Source organism: Megascapheus bottae, chromosome 17, assembly GCF_031878675.1.
Source record: "Megascapheus bottae isolate mThoBot1 chromosome 17, mThoBot2.hap1, whole genome shotgun sequence".
In the NCBI taxonomy this organism is placed as follows: domain Eukaryota; kingdom Metazoa; phylum Chordata; class Mammalia; order Rodentia; family Geomyidae; genus Megascapheus; species Megascapheus bottae.
Window position 1 is genome coordinate 13,958,496 of NC_143525.1, and position 21,808 is coordinate 13,980,303.

The 21,808-nt window shown below is 39.2% G+C and overlaps 1 protein-coding gene across 6 annotated transcripts in view; it reads right to left on the reverse strand.

The window, feature by feature from the left end:
• Cep112 (centrosomal protein 112) overlaps nt 1-21,808 on the reverse strand; it is a 350,634-nt gene that overhangs the window by 36,181 nt on the left and 292,645 nt on the right. The window lies entirely within an intron of this gene.

Consider the following 21,808-nt stretch of genomic DNA (forward strand, 5'->3'; position numbering starts at 1 on the left):
GACAGAAACAGTATATGGAAAGTTACAGTAAGCAGGATGTATAGAATGATAATAGCAAAGATGCAAGTTAATTCTCAAGTAAGATTCACCTAGGCAATATACAGAGTTCCTGAGTGAGGGTCAAGCTCACAATAAGTGCTCTAGATGTAGCAAAGAAAACAAATGAAAATTCCCTACATTCATAAGTTTATGTTATAGTGAGGGGAGGTGACAAGAAGACAGTGGGCATCTATCAGTAGTCAGTACAAAGAGTGCACAAGGGGAGATGTTCTGGGAATATGGGCGAGGTGCTGCAGTTTCAAATAGATGGACCAGCAAAGATCCACAGCAGGAGGGAACACAGATGACAGAGGCCAGTGTGGAGAGAGAAGAGAGAGGGCATTGAGGCCAGGAACATGTCAGGGCTCAAGTCATATCAGGCCACAAGATTTGCCACAGGTCAGCAAAGGACTTATAAGCTTTACCTGGAGGTAGACAGGAAGCTCCTGGAGGGCTTGCAAGTAGGCATGCATTTGTGGCAGACTGGAGCAGGGTGAAGTAGAAGGAAGGAGGCAGGTAAGAGGCCTGAGTCTCTTGTTTATTGGGAAAGAGGTGATAGAAAACTAGACTAGTTGGTGGCAGCAACTGATGAGGGAGATGCAGGACTGCAGACGCATTCTGAAGATAGAGATGATGGTCCTGTGGGACTGGCTGCCGAAGACGAGATGAAGAGGACTCGGAGGAGTTTTGCCTGAACAGCTTGACAGCTGCAGTTGGCACTATAAAAAGGTGCAGGCCTTAGGGAAAAACACTGGAGCACAGCCTGGGATCTAGGTGCGAATTTCCTATTACACATACAAGCAGACATGCTGGGTCTAAAAGCTTGGAGTTCAGACAAAATAGATAAGATAGTACCCATTAACAGCTTATTAGTTGGTGTGGAACATTTCTGTAATCCCAGCACTCAGGAGGCTGAGGCAGAAGGATCTCAAGTCCAAGGCTAACTTGGGTTGCATAATGAGATTGTCTCAAACAAATAAGAAAAATTCTTTCAGTGCAAAGCCATTTGTTTCTATCTAGACAGTGGTTCTTAGCTTTAAGGACAATGACCACCTTGAGCATTTATGAAGGCTTTGTGGTCATTTCATTAGAGAAGAAAAAATATGCTTATGATTTTGCCTCTGATAGGGCGTTCATAGATTGCCTAACATCCATTCATCAAGACACCACAAGCTAAGAACTTCTAATTTAAAAACAGAAAATAAGCTGAACTCTTTTAGTGTGTTTTTGAAATTAAATTAGATTGTACATCTACAGTTTGAACAAGTCTGAGGATGAGCTAGGAAATCTCAAAATCTTTCCTTGCCTCAAATTTTGTCACTGTGGTCTCTTAATTTTTTTTCCCCAGTCCTGGGCTTGAGCTCAGGACCTGAGCACTGTCCTTGGACTTTCTCAAGGCTAGTGCTCTTCCACTTGAGCCACAGCACCACTTCTGGCTTTTTTTTTATGTATGTGGTACTGAGGAATCAAATCTAGGTCTTTGCACATGCTAGGCAAACACTTTACCACTAGGTCAAACTCCCAGCCTCTTTTTTAATTTTATAATTTTTCATTGTGGTCTCTTTCCTAAAGGATATTAAAGCAAGCCAGACCCAAAGGAACATAGACTCCATGGTTTTCCTCACTGTGATAATTAGTATACATCTAGGATTCTACTAGTCAAGGATCACAATAGCTCAAAAGCTGTGTACATATGGCCATAGAGGATGAGACTAAGTGAAATGAACTCCAGGATATGGAAACAAGAGGTTTATCTTTGTGACTGTTGTTTTTAATGTACTATGTGAAATTATTTCTTTTCTCTTTTTTTTTGCCCTTAAGGTTTCTCTCATGTTGTTACTGAATCTGACTTTGTCACCTGGTGTATTGTACATATATTCACTTGAAATAGGAAGGGAAGGGGAAAAACAAGATGATTGGGAGGGGTTGGAAGGGGAAAGGGGGACAAAAACATGAGAAAGGATATCAATGTTTGAGAAGTAATATACCCACTATCTGATGAATATAACTGTAACTCCTCTATACATTACCCTGGCAATAAGATACAATAATAAAAAGGATACACACAATTGTTTCTGTGCTTCTTGGTCTAGAAGCACTTTTTTTTTTTCCTGTGGGTCATTGGTCTTGAATTCAGCCTAGGTGCTGTCCCTGAGCTCTTCAGCTCAAGGCTACCACCTTACCCTTGAGCCAAGATCCACTTCCCATTTTCTAGAAGTTAATTGGAGGTAAGAGTCTCAGGTCCATTTCTGCCTGGGCTGGCTCTGAACCTTGATCCTCAGATTTCAGCCTCCTGAGTAGCTAGGATTATAGGCGTGAGCCACCGCTAGAAGCACTTTTATTTTTTTTTTAACTTGATGGCTACTGATAAGAACATTAGCTTCTATTTGCAGCATAATTGGAGAGAGTGACAGTTACTGCATTAGGAGGAATATGGGTGATTTTCTGGCCCTGCTCTTTCCTGTTCTTTACTTCATCCTTTTCTGTCTAAATCTCATCATGTTAATTCCCTAGTGAATGCTTCCATACTCCCCCATAATCCTCAAAAATGCAGCTTGCACTCTTTCTTGGCATGTCACACACATGAGGACTGGAGTTGAAGCCTCTGTGTACCACTGAATTGTGGGGAGGCCATTGTGCTCAATAACAATGGGAGCTGGTATGGATTTTATTTTTAACTCTCACACAGTATTCTACAGCATGTATTTTTTTTTTCTTCTTTGTTAGACAGGAGATCATGGAAGCTCTGTAAGTAGCCACAAGTAAAGTACAAGACTGGAATTTCAACATACTCTAGCTATAAATTCAATATGTCTGGCTGGGGTGCCTCGTTTCTCTTTGCCTAGAAGGCCCTGCTCCACCTACTCTAATCTGTCATGTCATCTTCCAACCCAGGCCAGAGTTCTGTCTAGACTCCTTTGGGCACTTATCCACTTGGTGCTGGAGAGAATCAATGAGTTCATCTGTAAGAGAGGGATGTCCAGGATTTCTTTTGCCCTCGGTGAGAGCCCAGAGCCCAAGCCAATTCAGTACCCAGCACGCAGCTGACTCACAGTTCATGGTTGTGGAAAGAACTCATTAATATTTGAACTCTACCACCCAAGTAATCTGTCCTTCTGGCTGTGTTTTGAAACACAGAATATACCTATGTCCATGACAACGAATGACAGAGAACAGAGCAGGTTAACAATGATGGGGGAGAATGGATCTCAGCATGCTGGGTGTAGGGAGCTGGTGGGGCTCAGGAAGACTGACTGCAATGGTGTCAGTGGATATTTGCCCAGATGCAAACGTGGAACTCCTAATCCCTAAGGCTATGGTGTTAGGAGGTTAAGATCGCAGAGATGCCAGAAAACCAATGACTGGAATAGAGCCCCTGGAAGTTCCAGCCACAGAATTATGAGGAGCCATGAGGTGCCTGTCTAGTAGCTGGCACTGCTGAGGTGCGTCTGAAAGGGCAGAGGCTACTCAGCGAGTAAACTGAGAAGAGGGTCTCGAACTGGCCTTGGGTGATGGCTGCATTGCAAACCAGGCAGAGGCCAGGACGAGGAGGAAGCTGCTTAAGATCTGACAGGGTGGGAGTTGGCAAGAAAAGCTGGTAAGGGAAATCTACTTGAAAGACAACTGAGCATATAGATCCAATCTGATTCTTTCTCCAGACCCTGCCACATAGGGAGAGACTATTAAGTCTACCACTCTGATCAGTATTATCAAGATAGAATTCAAATTACATTTGCTCTTCAAAAATGTAGTACTTAAAGCATGCTCACAGTTTACAAATGTAAAATACTATCTTTTAAAAGGTTAATCAGAGAAAGTTATGTTTAGAACTTATTTTTATTATCTCTTAGAAAATCAGTTGAAAAAATTGAAAGCAACCAAATAGAGTTCTACTTCCAGAAAAGTTAAAATGTATTACATGAAAGGAAAATAATAGTTTGTACTGGCAGGTGTTCCTAGATTTATATTCTAAAAATTATTATGCTGTTAGAGTTCTAGCTCAGAATATAACATAAAAACTATGTAAAAATGACTATAACCACTCAACAGATTTTGCTATGGGTAGGAATTTGAAGTTGTGGCTTCCTCATCTCTCTCTCTCTCTCTCTCTCTCTCTCTCTCTCTCTCTCTCTCTCTCTCTCTCACACACACACTCACACACACACACACACACACACACACACACACACACATGTACTTTATCTGCAAGATAGATAAAAACAGAATGAAAAACAGATTGTCCAATGCTAGATAAAAATATAAAGTAACTCCAAATTGAATATTTAAGCTATTTATTCTGTAAAATCATTTATTGTCTCCGAACTCTGCTGTGTTAACTTGTATCATTACTGAACAGGCAATTCTTTTCTCTCAATTTAACTTGCCTTTGCCTACCATACAAGTCAGCCTGCTGTAGAGAGAGCTATGCCCTTATTGACTTTCTGAGTGTTTTTTGTTGGTGTTAAGTGCAGAACAATATTTTCAGAAGGAAGATTAAAATGACTATAATAACTTACACAAGAACAATGTGAGTATACCACACTCTACAAAGGGAAGAGAATTAAGAAGATAATTTAATGTGAAAACAATTAGAACAAATTAAACTACAGAAGATGGTATATGTTAATGGACCCTTCAGGGTGAAGAAAAGGACCTGTTGGTTAATATACCCTATGAGTGGCATTGTGACAATATGAGGGCTTTTCTGTATTATAGTCATTCTTATTTTCATAAAAAAATTTTAAAGGAATTCAAAGCAAGCCACTCCCTAACATGTAATTAATTCCATTAAGAAATTACATGTTTATTTAAAAACTAGTCACCTCTTATAGTTCTGAATTAAACAAGGAAGAAGTGATGACAGAAACATGACTTTTAATAATGAAGGAATGAAACAAAAGTGCATTTGATTACGAAGTAGCTAAAATGTTATTTAATACATTTAGTGATGGGAAGAGAGAAATACTGTGTAACAATGATTAAAAGAAATATAATCACATTTCTAGTATATAAGGCATTTGACAGAAACACTTCCAGACAGTGTTTTAACATGACCACAAGTCTTTCTAGAGATTTCTGAACTTGCCTCAATCAAACTGTTCACAGAATACTTAAGAGGCCTAACTTTGCTGTTCTTTTCCCAGGGGGCTAGACACACAAATTTTCAATATCTACTTCAGAGTATTTGTTTTCCAAGTTCTCATCAAAAATACCATTTTTGGGCAGGGAGCAATGCCTAAGGATACAGTGCTTGCCTAGCATGCATGGGTTCAATTCCTCCGTATCACATCCCCAGAAAAAGCCAGAAGTAGTGCTTTGGCTCAAGTGGTAGAGTGCCAGCCTTAAGAATTCAGTGCCCAGGCCCTGAGTTCAAGCCCCAGGACTGGTAATAGAAAGAAAGAAAGAAAGAAAGAAAGAAAGAAAGAAAGAAGGAAAGAAAGAAAGGAAGAAACAGAAAGAAAATACAATTTCAAAGTCTTCTTTCCTATCTGCATCAAAACTTCAGCTATGGGAAATTTGGAAGAATTCACTAGCAAATCAAAATAGACTAATTAGCAGTATTTGTCACGTTCTCTGGAATCAGCTGTTCTGGAAATACTGTCATGACCACAGACCCCAGTGGAACATCCTCTTATAAAATGAATGTCATGATTCTCTCCAGTTCCCATGGACTTGAGAGGTAAGAAGTTTTACTCCATTCTGTTTCCAAATCTTGGCAAAAGCTTGCATCATGAGGTCAATAGGCAGTTTCTTGAGCTGCCCTTTGCTGAGGGGCACAGGTAAACAAGGCCTTTGCCTTTGTTCTGTCCCATGGACTGATCCACATGCCCTCTGGGAAATGGGAGCCTGTGATGTCAGAGTGCTCTATTATTCAGAAGAACTTGGTTGAGCCATATGGAGAGAAAGGGTGTGGATGTTGAAGTTTTGGGCCTCTGCACACAGAGCAAGAAAGCAGAAGAGCCTCTGCTAGGGGAAGTGCAGAGGGGCCCAAGAGCCCCAGAATAAGAAGCAGAGCATTATACTAAGAATGTGCTGCAAAGGGGCAACCCGGCCAACTGAAGAAAACCACAGAGCTGGTGAGGGGTGGAAGGAGCTGTATATACATTTCTCACTAAGTGTATGATTGAAAACTTGTAGAAAAAAAAAGCTTGTCCCTCTACTTGAATGCAATGAAGTCACAACAGTTTTAATTTATTGTTTACTTTATAGAAATAAGATGGTTTACTAATCAATCATCCAACAGGGAGGCAGGAAGGATATGGAAGGAGTCCTCCATGTATGAGGTTCTGCACACAAAATGAACAATGCAGAGAGTGGATGTTCCCATTGTGAGTGAAGGAGAAGATAGCTGAAGAAGAGAAGCCTTGTTCTTTTCTTTAAACTGTAGTTCTGGGGATTGAACCCAGAGCCTTTCATATGCTAAGCTCTACCACTGAGTTGTACCCCCCAGTTTGCCTGTCTGTCTGTCTGTCTGTCTGTCTATCTCTAAAATCAGGAACTTTTTTTGGCCATTCCTGAGTTTTGAACTCAGGGCCTGAGCACTGTCTTTGAGCTTTCTCAAGGCTAGAATCCTATCACTTGATACACAGCACCATTTCTGCTTTTTCTATGTATGCGGTACTGAGGAATTGTGCATGCTAGGCAAGCACTCTACCACTAGGCTACACTTCTGGTCCTGAACTAGGATTTGAACTCACAGTTTCATGTTTGCTCCATCTTGCTTGTTCTGCTGGCACTCTACCACTTGAGCCACCCCGAGCTTTTGGATGGTTATTTTGGAGTGAGTCTTGAGGACTTTCCTTGCAGGTCTGTGCTCAAGTATCTGGATCTCGGGCTTCTGAATTACAGGGATTACTTTTATTCATACTTTTATTGGTGCAAACTTTGTGTGTCGCATAATTCAAGATTTAATGTTTACTAATAGTCCATTTTCTATTTAAAATATAATAGATGATTTTTAAAATCATGCAAAAATCTGCTCACAATATCAACATCTTGAGAATGACCTCTATTTTTCATTGATTGGGCAATCTGTTGAACAGATATGATACCTAATCTGTGACAAGAGATACTAATTATAGAAGCAAAATAAGGATGATTGTCATTTAAGCTTTGTCTAATAATACACACATTTAAACAGAATTACAGTTCATCATTGTAAACAGTGCTGACACTATTTCCAATAGGAATCTTTGACATGCAAATACACAAAAATGGCTAATACTTTTCTTTTCAATAATGCTAACTTCAAGCAAAGCTAAAATATAAATCCAAGTAATGAAATTGCTTTCTATTTTCATGTTAGATCTAGAGACTTTTTTCTTTTAGAATCTCACTTTAAATGACTGAAACCCACTGTGCTAACCTACACAGGAGATAGAAATGTGGCTCCACTGAAGATGACACAATGGGAATATTTTTCCTGGGTGGTCTTTCTGCTCCAGAGAAATCATTATAGTTCCCGCTTTATTATTACTTTTTAAATATAAGGCTACATCTACAACAAAAGTAACAAATCTTCCTCAGCTAAAATGCCACTCAAGGTTTCTTGTAAAGTGATTTCTTCATTTAGATCCGCCCAGGATGAATAACAAACCATTAAAAACATTTTATCAGTGGTTGTACAATAATGGAGAACTGGTTTATATGACAGATTTAAAGCAAATCTGGGCTAAAGTTTCTGTAGGGGACATTAATGTATTCACAACAGTGTAATTTTTTTTCCTTTATGGCTTACGTGCAAGTTTTTAATTCCCCTCTTCCACACGTTCTAAGCATAAACTTAAAAAACTTTCATAATCAGTTTCTCTTGTGATACTGGTGTGAAGAAAAGGAAGATTTTTTTAGGATTTTAACCCAATGCATTTCAGTGAAGAAGTTGCATTTGAATGTGAGCTCACAAGGCTACTAATAACAAAGAGGCAAAAGTATTATAGCCAATACAAAAAAATTGAGTAGTAGTGCTTCTTCTAAAGAATATGAACATTTTCTTTTTCCTCTTCTCTCTCTTCACATCTATTTTCAGTCCTTTAAAATTCCTAAAGGATTTCCCTTTAAAGTCCTAAAAATGTATTTTCTAAAACAACAAAAAAATTTAGTGTTTCCTGATCTTACAGAGCTTCCAGGAAAAGAAATCATGTTATTTGAAGACTTTGAAGATCTAAGGAATCTGGAATTTCCTAATGCACCTTGTTAATGTTTCCTTAGTCTCCCAGAGACCATCTGATACTAACCACGTATCCTCTTAAGAAGCCTGTCTATTTCTACTCAGGAAGTTCAAAGCACTTTAGACAGCTTCACTTGTGAAAAAGTTCTTATCTTGGGTGGTAGAAATCACGGATCAAGTTCAAGAACCACAACTAGGATTTTTCGGTATCATAGAGGAATGTCCTCATCTGGCCAGTGTGATAACCACTTGGCCTTGAGGTTCAGTCTTTGCAGAACATTAGTAATAAGTTGTTAGATCTGCACAGAATATTGCTTTCCTACAGAAGCCAGGGAAGAGTGAAGGCCTGTGATCCATTCAGTTCAATTCTGATTTTCTTACAGTGCTTCCTGCAGCACATGCCCTGCCTTGAGCCTGCAGCATCTCTCCAGCTCTCTTAACAGACCGTGAAGTTCTCCCCTATGAAAATTAAAGTCAAGATTCATTTCTGTTGCGAAACACTGCAAATCATGATGGGAGAAAATGCCTTTCTAATTAAATCTTTGTGTTCACAATATAATAACATGCCTACATATGTTTGTATTGTGATGTCATCTGACTTCCCCCCTTATTTTAGACAATTAACTTTTTATGGATAATAATCCCTTCCCCTCTCCCACCCCTACCTACACCCTGCTGCTTTGGTACTGTGGCCTGAACTCAGGGAGTCATACTCTAGATTGGCCTTTTTACTCAAGGCTAGCGCTCTAATACTTGAACCACACTTCTACTTCTATTTCACCAACTCTGAGATGCTTGGTAAAGTGTTATTTACAATACAATAATAGGTATTTATTGGTAAAATAATTATATAAAGATCAAGATGTCATCCATTTAAAATAGTTGGGGTATTCCCACTAAAAATTTTAATCTATTTTCCTCCTCAAACTCCTTTTTGTCTTAATCAGCCCCCAGATAAAAATTGAGCTTTACCTTGTGTTAGAGTGGTTCTCTTAGGATAACACACCTAACAGTGTCCTTCTAGTTCCACAGACCAGGTCTGGTTGCTGACATGCAAGTCCGAGTCCCCTCTCTGCACAATGGCAACTTTCCTTCTCTGTGTCTCCTCTCAAGAAGGTCCTCAGTGCCCCATTTGCATTGAAATATAGATGAAAGAGACCCCAATTGGCCCTCAACCCTGCCACTTATTCTAAGATGGCTTTGTATCATTTTGTTTATTTTTGTTTTGGATGACCACAGTTATCCAATGTTTTTGCTCTGCTCAACTTCTCTCCTATCAGTGAAGTCTTTCCTCCTCTGTAACACTGTAACTTTATGAGGTTTGTTTACTGAAAAGGCAGCCCTTGGTCCTTTTATTGTGTCTGTTACTATGGTCCTTTATAAGGCCAGTGGCCTTTCCTATGTCTTCATTCTCCTGGATCTCTGTTGCACTAGACACTGTCAGAGCACTCGCCTTAAAAAAAAATTTTTTTTCTCTAACATTATGAAATCAGAACTGTCTTTTCCTCTCTTTTTCTCCTCTTCCTTTTTTATTGTGGGTACCCCCAAACGAGGGTCTTGTCCTCTGCTCTTTTCAATCTCATAGATCTGTTGCGGTATGCACATCACAGCATCCAGCTTTCTTTTTTTTTTGGGGGGGGCCCCCTTCTCTTTCTGGCCCCGCTCGCTCCAGCCCTGCTCGCTCCGGCCCGGCTAGGCCCCCTTTCTAGCTCAGGCCCCGCTCGCTCCGGCCCCGCTCGCTCCGGCTCTGGCCCCGCTCGCTGCGGCCCGGCCAGCTCTCGCTTGCTCCTGGCTCTGCTCGCTCCGGCCCCTTCTCGCTCTGGCCCCGCTCCGGCCTCGCTGGCTCTGGCTCGGCTCGCTCCCGCACGCTCCGGTCCTGCTCGCTCCGGTCCTGCTCGCTCCGGCCACCACTCGGTTGGGCTCACTTCAGCTCAGCTCGCTTCTTTCGCTCTCTGTCGCCGTCGCAGTCTTGTCTCTGCCTCTTTTCCGGTTTGGTTGTGTCTCGTCTCTGCCCCTTCCGGCTTGGTTGTGTATGTGGGATACCGAGGAATCGAACCCGGGTCTTTGTGCATGCTAGTCAAGCACTTTAACCGCTAGGCCAAACTCCCGGGCCCAGCATCCAGCTTTCTTAAACCATGGACAATGACAACATTTTTGCTAACGAGGCTTGTTTAACATTCATCTACACAATCACTGCCTCCTAAAGTCCCCTAATTTGACTTCTCTGTCCCTTATGTATATGATGATATTTGCTTCCTTATCATCTCTAACTTATCAAGTTCAAGATCAAATTCATGACATTCCCTTAATACTTTTCTTCCCACTGTCTTGATCAATGACATCTCTATTCTTCTAGGCACCTAGGCTTAAATCTCACAGTCCTGTATGAGTCTCTCCTCTCAGTCTTCACATTTTTATTTGAAACACCTCTCATCCAGGTCCACATCTTCCCTGATTTTCCCCAGGTATATGATTCTGAATATCAAAGGGATAAACTCAGGTTGTCATTCTGTATACTTACCTCTTTAAGGTCAAAGATCTCCAGTTGGTGTTAAATCCCTTCTTCAACTAGGTGCTTTTATCCACTTAGTATTCTTTCATATCGTGGCCAGGATAAAACTGCTTTCTGTGTCAGGTACTGAATGAGGGACATTAAACACTCTCTCTCCTTTCACAATATCCTTTGCATGGAAACTGAACCTTATAAGAAATAGCTAAGACTCCTAGACGTGGTTCGAGGCTGCCCAGCTGTAAAATTGTACAGAGAGCAGCAAGGAAATGGACCCAGGCCAGCCAGTCAGGAAGTCGGAATGGAATGGGGGTAATGAGGGGGCTTCCTGAGCACCTGCTTATCCTGGCTTCTTAGCTTCCACCCTTTGCTACTAACAGATCCAGTGCATCTCTGCCTTATGAGCCTTTTGTAGAATGCAGCTTTCCAGCCTGTGCAAATGTCTCCTTCCTTCAAAAACATTCAGTGACCTAAAATATTCTGAGTTTTCTTTTATATTTAATCTTTAATTAAAATGTATAGAAAATAATAAAACAAAGCACCAGTCCTGAACTCTGTCCCTGAGATATTTTTAGTCAGTGCTAGCACTCTACTCTTTTATTACTCTAACACTCTTCCACTGCCTAGGCTGGGTTCAAACCACAATCCTCAGATCTCAATGTCATGAGTAGCTAGGATTACAGGCAACAGTCATCAGTGCCCAGCCAAAATATATCTTTGTGTTACAGATACAGCAGTAATAATAAGGCCAATGCCTTCTTAATCAGTGTGTGTTGTTAAACAGAGTTATGGGTTGAATGATATCCTCCAAGAAGGTATTCTGAAGTGTTAACCACAGGTTAATGTGCTTTGTTTTGGGGAAATGAAATCCTTGTCATACTGGCATTGAGTGGACATTTAATCCAATGTGGCAGATGTTCTTACAAGAAGGCTGTTAGGAAAAGATTGGCAATATGATTAACTAAAGCAGAGACGGGACTGGAATAATACATTGACAAACCAAGAAATACTAATAATTTCTGGTGCCAGGTTTGGTAGAATACTTGCTGTAACCTCAGATATTCAGGAATTTCTGGGTACCACTAGAAGCTAAAAGAGGCAAGGAAGGATTCTTCTCTAGAGTCTTCATGGGGACTCTAGACCTTCCCAGACCTTGATTTCAGACTCCTGGCCTCCAGAACTCTGAAACAACAACTCTCTCTAGCTTTTGGGTCTTCATTTTAGTAGCCCCAGAGACTTATACACGCAGGAAGAAACTTTATTTTATGTATTTTTTTCTTGAGACACACATGCATACACACAAAACTCTGTTTCTACTGCCCAGTTCTACAATACTTCATTCTACCCATGTGATAGCCAGTAGTATGCTTGCTATGAGAAAATCTGAAGAACAGCTCTAGGGGAGCAACATTACTTCTGCATCTATTCATTTGCATTTCTGTAATTTTTTGTACATGGTTGTGATGGAGAGGTAGAGTACCAGTTTCCTATATCCTTGCATTCACACAGAGGGTGGAAATCATCTATGCCAGTTAAAGTGTTTTCTTCTTTTAATCTTAGTATTCTGTGATATCTGGAGCCCATACTTACGAAGGAAGAAGTTTAAAACTTTCCATTTAAACCACTTAGAATGAGAGGATTTACAAAGATCCTGTGTAATGTTCTGCTGACACGTTGTCAAAAACATTTATCATGCAACCTTTTGAAGTTTCTTCCACTCCTTTCTAGTTATTAAAGCTTAGATTGCAGTTAGTTATCAACAACAAAGCATACACATGACAGTGTTTTTATAGTCAGTTGTTCAGTTTGATTTCTGAACTACTAAGCAAAATTCAGTTCTCCTGATCAGAAAAATGATAAGTGACCTAGTTTTTATGCTGAAAGAATCATATAGTTGATTTCTGAGATCATTTCTATATAGATCTAGGGAAAATGCAAGGGACTTTGGAAACTACATTTCACTGTTTTATAATGCTCCAACTTCTAAGAATTTTCAGCAATGAGAATGTGCCACTTAAAGTTAGGCTGGAATTCTTCCAGTGAAAATGAGAAAACAGTGACCTACATTACTGAAGAGATTTCTCTGGCAATGTAATGCCTAATGTAAATTTCTTTAGATTGAGACTATGCTCAGTTCATTTTTTGGTTCCAAGAAGAATCAAAACTCTTTTCTAGATAAAGCAATTGAGTGATTTTTTGAATAAAATGTGTTAGACATCACATAGAAGGTACAAAGTTGGGTAAGATATGTTCTCATCTATTAAGGAACTGACACTATCATAGAAGGTATGTGGTAAGGATGGAAAGCAGGAGAACACAGTAAGTGTCTTACATACCCAATTGAGAGAACAAAAGAAAAAGCAAAGAACAGAGGAATAAGTTCAATAACACCACAAGGAAGGAAACAGATAAATCCAGAATGTGGGACATTCCACAGGGCATCTGACCTGCTTTTCTGCAAGCTGTCAATGCCATGACACAAAAGCAAAGATGGATATGCTTTAGATTTAAAGATATAAAATATGTCAAATGCAATGTCTGCATGCTGATTAAATTCTGATTCAGACAAATCAACCATAAAATAGCATTTTAAAGTTAATTTAGGATGTCTAACTATAAAACTAGGCTAATACAGCTCTAGTATGACAATGGGACTGGAACTGCAGAGACAATGTGTTTTCTGAGAGACAACAAGTATGCTGTGTGTAATTTTCTTCAAAACATTATAGCAAAGAAAAAGAAGATAAGCAAATATAGTCAGATTTTGACAGCTGTTGAAGTGAATGATGGATACAGTATATTTTTCTCTCTACTTTGGTAATGTTTGAAGTTTTTTTCTCCAATAATAGAATTGAAAAATGCTACAAACACTAAAATGACATGGGAGAAAAGCACAATGAGATCAATTGTTAGAAAAGTGGCATTTTGGGGGGAGCCTTAAGTAACAGCTATAATTTTGATAGGTATAAGTTGGGAAAAAGGTAGAACTTGCAAAGGTTAATAAGGGAAATGGAATGTGCTGACCAAAGATGGCACAGTCCGTGGAACAAAGGGAGGCAAACTAAAGAGGCATGGAATAGCACTTAACCTGGTACAGAGAAGAGGGGTATACTCTGGTAGACAGCCGTACTAGCTTTGTTCCACAGCTTTGTTCCATCTGGAGCACAATTTTACTACTTTACACATAATCACATCCCTTTACACATCCATTCCATCTCAGCACTAATACCCCATATTCAGAGCAACCTTTCCCCACAGGCCTGCTGTGGTCTTGCCACTGAAGCACATGTCTATGCTAGGCCGCTCCCAGCAGGGAGATCATCATTCGCAGCTCCATCAAGCCATATTTATATGAATATAGACATTTTTTGTTTTTGACAGAGGAATTTTAAAGACCATTACTTTAAAATGACCATTCGCTTAGAGATGAAACTCTTTGAAGACTAGAACAAATGAGTGTTACTTATGAATCTTAATATAAACCTACAATAATGAGTTTGAACATCTATGCTCTGAAATACATGGGAAGAATTCTAGTAATGGTGAAATTATGAGGTATCTAAGTTGGTTTGTGCTGCTCTTTCAGGATGCAAGTTTCTAACTATTTATTCTTTGTAAAAGATGATTTCCCATGTGAATGAAGAGGTTGTAAAATATTAAAATATCCGGGCCGGGAATTTGGCCTAGTGGTTAAAGTGCTTCCCTAGCATGCACGAAGACCCGGGTTCGATTCCTTGGTACCACATATATAGAAAAAGCCGGAAGTGGTGCTGAGGCTCAAGTGGTAGAGGTCTAGCCTTGAGAAAGTCCAAGGACATGGGGGAGGGAAATGGGTACCAAGACATGTGAAAGGGTATCAATGTATGTGAATTAATGCACCTTCTATCTGGCAAATATCATGTAACGCTTTTACTAATTACAATAAAAAAATAGAAAAAAAAGAAAAAAGAAAGTACAAGGACAGTGCTCAGGCCCTGAGCTCAAGCCCAGGACTGGCAAAAAAAAAAAATTAAAATATTCATTATTTCCAGAAAGATAAAGCATTATTTCCTTCAGCACTAGTGGTACACAATAAACAAAAGTATCTTTTACAAAGAGAAAAGCAATATTTTAACACCTTTCAAAGTAACTTCAATCACAGATAAAAGTCCTGCAAGGGAAAGCAGTACTTCATGAATTATACAAGAACTAACGTTCATAAAAACTCCATCACATTTAATATAGGGATGAAAATACTCAAAAATATATTTTGAAGCAAACTGATTCTTGGCAGTAAGGCTAAAATTTCAACACTTTAGTTGAAAATATGTTCAACTTTAATTTTCCATCAAAGGCTTTCCTTTACTAATAAACAATTTCTGTAACTAAAACCATAAGACTAACGTGGTTTCTTTGAAATGAACTGCCACAAACCAAATACCTACAATTTAAAATACAGTGTTCCTTTCAAAAGAACAAAATTCATCTTAGTACACTACAAGACCAGTATCTTTGAAATAGAGTTGATCTTAAATTAATTTTTTTAAATAATGGTATTTCCTCATTGTTAGCACACCCTGTTAGCTCAACTGCTGGAGAGAGCTAAGGCCAATCAATCTCCCATGAGTGGACCAAACTCCATTCTAGGACTTAAACCAATTTAAAAAATTTATGTTTTACTTCCGATTCTAAATAATGCATGATAATTAAAGAGAAATAAAAAGGCATCAAGAGGAAAAGGCAAGTTGCACAGCCTTTGTACTCAGATATAACCACTGTGAGTGTAATGCGTTTTTACCATGTCTTTTCCTCTGTGTATGATGAACCCATAGGATTTGTGCAGTGTAAGCACCAAAGCCTCATTCTCTGTCTCCTCCTGTTCTTTTAATCTTGTTTAGTGGAGGCAGCTCTTCTCCTGGTCCTTGCTGAACACTCAGAAAGGTGCCCTGATTTATCAGGTTACTCTACTCCCATCCACTTTAAGTCACTTTCGTTTCAGTCACTTTAAGTTGCTTCCAAAGTCTTAATCCATTTACTTCATTTGCAAAAGAAGTTTGAATATCTTTTGAAAGCAATTTAAGCAGTATTCTTGAGTACCATTTTGAAATTGACTGTCAGTGTACTTCCGTTCCTGCTTATCTTTGACCCTGAGCTCTGGCTAGATCACCAGGTGCTGGCCTTATCCACAGGGTCGTGAAGGTGAACAAAGTAAGACTGGTTTTGTGGTGTCATCTCGGATCACCCTCCAAGTAGTTATATTTTTTTCCTCCTTTGGGATTATCCTTCAACGTTTGTCTTCATCCTCCTCACAGCATCAGCTCCTTGCTGCAGTTCTCTCTATTCATGGTTCTTTGCCTGCTGGGTGGCATGGTCCTCTTCACTCTCCTGGTTCCTCCTCTGCAGTTGAGAGTCAAATAATTTCTCCTTGGGCCGGAAGTTTGGCCTAATGGTAAAGTGCTTGCCTAGCATGCAGGATTCAATTCCTCAGTGCCACATACATAGAAAAGCCAGAAGTGGTGCTGTGGCTCAAGTGGTAGAGCACTAGCCTTGAGGGGAAAAAAAAAGCCCAAGGACCAAAGTGCCCAGGCCCTGAGTTCAAGCCCCAGAATTGGCAAAAAATTAATTTCTCTTTGATAGAGAGAAGAATGTCCATGCTCTAGTTCTAAATTCAAAGTGTAATCTGTGGCTAAAACTATCATTTTGTCCTATTGATAAGTCCGAACTTTGGATGTGAGGAGGGAGGGGTCTAAAAATGGCCCTAAGAAATTTGATGTTTATCTTTGTGTTAAAATGTTGCTCAGACAAAACCTTGATACAAAAGGCCATATAGTGTGACGCTAAATGAAAGGATCTCTAGGATATAGAAACATAAGCCATATAATGAATGATCGTTATTCTTAAGGTACTATGTTATCTCTCATCTCTTTTGCTGTCCCTTGGTTATCTCATATTGTTACAGTATCTCACTTTGTTACCTGATATATCGGATATATTTGTATTTGGTTATTTGAAATTGGATAGGGAAGGGGGGAAAACAAGATGAGGGGTGGGGATAGGGGGGAGGGAAATGGGGACCAAGACATGTGAAAGGGTATCAATGTATGGGAATTAATGCACCATCTATCTGGCAAATATCATGTAACCCTTCTATTAATTACAATAAAAAATCTGGCAAATATCATGTAACCCTTCTATTAATTACAATAAAAATATATGAAAAAATAAAAAAATAAAATGTTGCTCAGATTATCAGCTGTGTCTTTAAGATACTCTTGTACCCATCTTCCTTTGTCTTCAAATCTCTCTTCTACACTGTTGATGACCTTTCCAAAATAAACTTCTGATCTGGCCTCCTTCTCACCTGAAAAAAATCTCCAAAGTCCCAAGTCTTCAAACTCCCATGTACGCATCTTTGCAATATTAGATCGTGATCCCTGTTCAATCCAACAGCATTGGTGTCTACATTTTCAGGCACAGTCAAGTGTGGGAAACATTTACCACTCAGTGAATCCTTTTAGGCTCTAAATGAAATTCCTCTCAGCAATCAGTGCTAGGAAACACTGAGTCTCCTGAGAACTTGATCTGCTTTCTAGCAATGACACTGACTAATGAAACCTACTGGATTTCCTTTGACCTTTACCTTTCTTGGAGGCTAGACCTAATGACTAAACTTTTTATGGTGGTCATGTGCTTCATCAGTCTTCTTCTTGGTTTCATGCTATATTCTTATCCCTTTGTTTTATATTGATTTCTTATTCCTTGCTTACTTTTAACAGTGTGGTATCTTAAGCATCTCTATGTATCCTGAAATAATTTTAAAATGAAATAAGAATATATGGTATTTGTATGTGTGAAAGGTAGCAAAGAAATGACAAAGTTGAACAAGGTCTCATTTGCTTGGTTTCCCTTGCCTTAGGCCGCACATTCATATCCATTCTAGCTTCTCCCAGTCCAACTTGTCTATATGCTAGAGTACAACATAAAAGACTTCTATCACAATACTAGAGTTATAAGTCCTAGAAGTTTCTGTGTAAGAAACCAGGCACGAGGAAGGAGATATTGGAGGCTGGAAATCACAGTCTAGGCTAGGTTTCTCTGTAGTTTTAAGCCATGTTGTTTTATCTAGGACCCAAACTTACTTCTTACTCTGTGCCTCTACTTTTTTCTAAATGAGGGCTATCCCATGGTTGATTTTCTCCATCATGAGCTGGGATCCCAAGGAGCAGCTTGTACTAAGAATTGAAAACAGAGGGCTTTCACTAAAATAAAACAAAACAAAGCAAAACAAAAAAAACCCCAAACAAAATAAAAACAAAGAAAACCCTCCTCTAAAATCATTAAAACAAAACCACAAATTCATGCAATTCAATGACAGTTACTAGTAAAGACATTTTGTGTAAGATAGCAAGGTTAGAAGAAGAAAGGCTGGGATGCTGGGTCACCATGTTCTCATACATCAGCAGTATGTCCACAGGCAAGTCATTTGACTTCTATGTGGCTGTTTCCACCTCTCAGCCCCATGCCCTGCCCTATGACCAAGAAAACTGTGCTCACTGAACACACTTTGATTAACTAAATGGGCAGAAGCAAAATTAAAGAGAAAACTCTCTACCACTTTCCTCCACAACCCAAGGAAACCGACTGCTTTGTGCCCAGGACCCTTTTCTGTTATATCAGGGCATGGGGCCATCCACATACCAACATCTGAGAGTCTGCACACTGAAAACGAGACTCACTACTATCCTGCATTCAATTAATAGTCAGTGACTGCCCACTGTGCTCCACAGAGCAAAGTCTGAGATGCTGAGAATGAAGAAAAATCAGGGCACAGTTGTTTTTTCCAGTATTCATGGATATGACACACAGAAGACGAAGTATTAAACAGAAAATAAGTACCCCCAGCTACTTCTTTTAGGTCTCAGAGGAGATAAAATATTCGGTATTTAAGCAGCCTGGAGAAAGTGTTTGATACTGTTTATATCTCAGAGAGGAATAATTTGAAGTATGTTTGGAATATGGCATATTGAAACTGTTTACAGAAATAACACATAATGGCACAGGTATATCTGTACCACAATCCTTACTGTGTTGTGACTGCCCTCTTCCATCTGACTGGGGAAGCTCATACAAACATGTAATTTCTGCTGTGCTGTGGGGAGTCAAAGGGTTTTGAGCAACAACAAAAAGAACTTTCTGCTTTCTCACCAGCAAATGTAAATAGTGACCAAAATAGGAAAAAAACGGTTACAACTGTCTGGGTCCTGCTCTAATTTTCACTTTAAATGAGAAGATGTGAGAAAGTTTGTCTTCTGTGTAGGTGGGTACTGGAGACATTCAAAGGCAAGGAAGAGTGCATTGGGCAGAGCTGTGTTGGCAACATGAATCATAATGAAGCTTGAATCCATGTCCAAAACACCTATGCCAAGTTGACATTGGGTCAGGGAGAAAAGACCTGAACATAAAGAGATGAAAGACATACATAGGTAGAAAATACGTGGGAAACACATTTAAAATCTAATATACTAATCACCCCAACTACACTATAATCTTTACACATGAAATATTTTCACTTTTTCTGTGGAGTTTTTGTTTCTGGGCATTAGAGTAAGGTAACTAGATGACATACAGCCATAAGTATTCTGGTAGCTTTATGGAAATGTTCAATATGAGAGGCATAGGAGTGTTCAGGGGACAGTCATGGCCTAGAGCATAACAGGTATGCAAACAATTAGAACCTGCTGATAGAATAAAAAATTATTATATAGGCTTCTAAAATTGCTGATCTTATTTTGGTCTACTCTAAGTCCAAATATGAAAAAGAGACACATTATATTAAATTTGGAAACAAAAACATAGGAAAATCTAAATATATCTCTCACAAGTAAACTTATACCATCTAAAGAACAATTTAGAAATTATTTTAAGAGATATATCAAATTGTGCTACACAGTAGCTCCTACGGAACGGGCTTGGGAGATGGCAAAATTCAAATGCATCACAAATATGATTCATTTATCCCCCTACATATTCCTTAAAAACTATTATTTTCTTCCATATAGAGTCAATCTAGGGCTGGGAACATAGCCTAGTGTTAGATTGCTCACCTAGCATGCATGAAGTCCTGAGTTCAATTCCTCAGTACCACATACACAGAAAAAGTCAGAAGTGGCACTGTGGTTCAAGTGGCAGCCTTGAGCAAATAGTGTCCAAGGACAGCGCCCAGGTCCTGAGTTCAAGTCCCAGGACTGGAAAAAGAAAAGAGTCAATCTACTTTTCTTTTTCTATAAGTTCATCCCTCAGAAGTAGAGACTATCTCAGTAACCTCTACTTTTTCATTTGGCCACTCTTCAATTGTACACAACAGCTTGTTGGCCACCCTTCTACAGAAGTCCTTGAATAATCCCCACACCTAAATTATACATGCAGTCTCCATATTCTCTTCAAAATAATGTGATACTTCTCAAGAATTTGATCTGAGCCACAATCATAATCTTTCTCTATTTTCATACACATGTGAATATATATTTATGCATTTCTTTCTGTATATGTATATACATGTACATATAAATCTTGCCTACAATGTAAATATAACATTATAAATTCTATTCATTACATCTAATTTATTTTAGATCACAATAACCAGATCAAAATGTAAATCAGCAGGGCGCTGTGGCTCACACCTGTAATCCTAGCTACTCAGGCTAGATCTCAGGCTGAGATCTGAGGATCAAGGTTCAAAACAACCTGGGTACTAGTGAGATTCATTTCTCCAATTAATCACTAGAAAATGAGAAGTGGGACTGTGGCTCAGGGGAAGAGTAAGTAGCCTTGAGCTGAATGCTCAGGGGCAGCACCCAGGCCCAGAGTTTAAGCCCCATGGACCACAGGAACAAAAATAAAAGTCAATAATTCGGTATTTTATGTTTTTTTGGTCCATACAATATAAAAGTTGTAATTATTGGCTATTTAGATGAAGATGACTATTCCTTAACAGTGCATATATCCGTTGGTTTATTCCTGTCCCTTTATCAGTTCAGACTGTGATCCCAAAGCCTAACCTTTTCCGTTACAATCATAAGGCCTTGAGGTCTTCATTAATTAGTCATGTCTCTGGCACTTGTATTGGTGTATTCATGTCTTCTGAAAACCTTTAACTTCACCTTGATTTTCTCAACTCATTCTATTGATACATCAGGTATATCATATTACTGTTTGGAATTCATAAATGTCTGGAATATTGAATCAGGAAGTCCAAAATGTTAGTAAAAAGAACATCATCATCAATTATTCATATACAAAAGACAGTACATTATTTAGGCATGATCGATTGTGGCTGATGCTTTGGGTCCATTCAGGGTCTGAGGAGAGCAGGTAGGCCAGTATGGAACATGGCATGTAACAGATTTATCTGCTCTAGTAATAGACCAAGGAGTTGGACCAGAGTGACAAGGATACTCAGAAAGACTCCAGGAGAGAAGTAAGTATGAAATGGACTGAGGTAATGGTAATGCAAAGGAAAGGATTAATGTAGGGAACACAAGTAACTGAAGCAAGAAAATGAGGAAGTGAAGTCAACTAAGACTTAAGCTAGTTTAAGTCAAGTGTAGTAAGAGTAGAGAGGAACTATGGTACGTTGCACATCCCCAGATACCATCCCTACAGATATATCTATTTCTTTTGGAACTTGAAGGAAAACTAGGGTCAGGGATTCAAGTGGTGATTCTTCTGTAGAGTCATTAGTGATGAAATGTGAGGGAGGGGTGAGTTTGATAACGGGAAGAATAGAAAAAAGTATCCCAGAGCTAGGGGCTGAGTGCCAGTAAATGTGGCATAGGGGGAATTTTAAGTGTAGAGTGGAATCTGAGAGTTCAGAAAGTTCCAGGACATGGCTGTGGGAACTGAATGCAGCTCAGAGGAAGTAAGGGATTCAGGACTGGTGTCATCCTTGTCAACATAACCATCACCTCAACAACAGCAACAACAACCATTACTACCATTACTGCTGCTAACATTAAAAATATGTAGGAGGAAATAGATCTCTTCTAAGAATGTGGTTTTATGGTTGGTAGATGAAATTTAAAATTCATTGTTTTATTCAACAGTGATTTACTGAG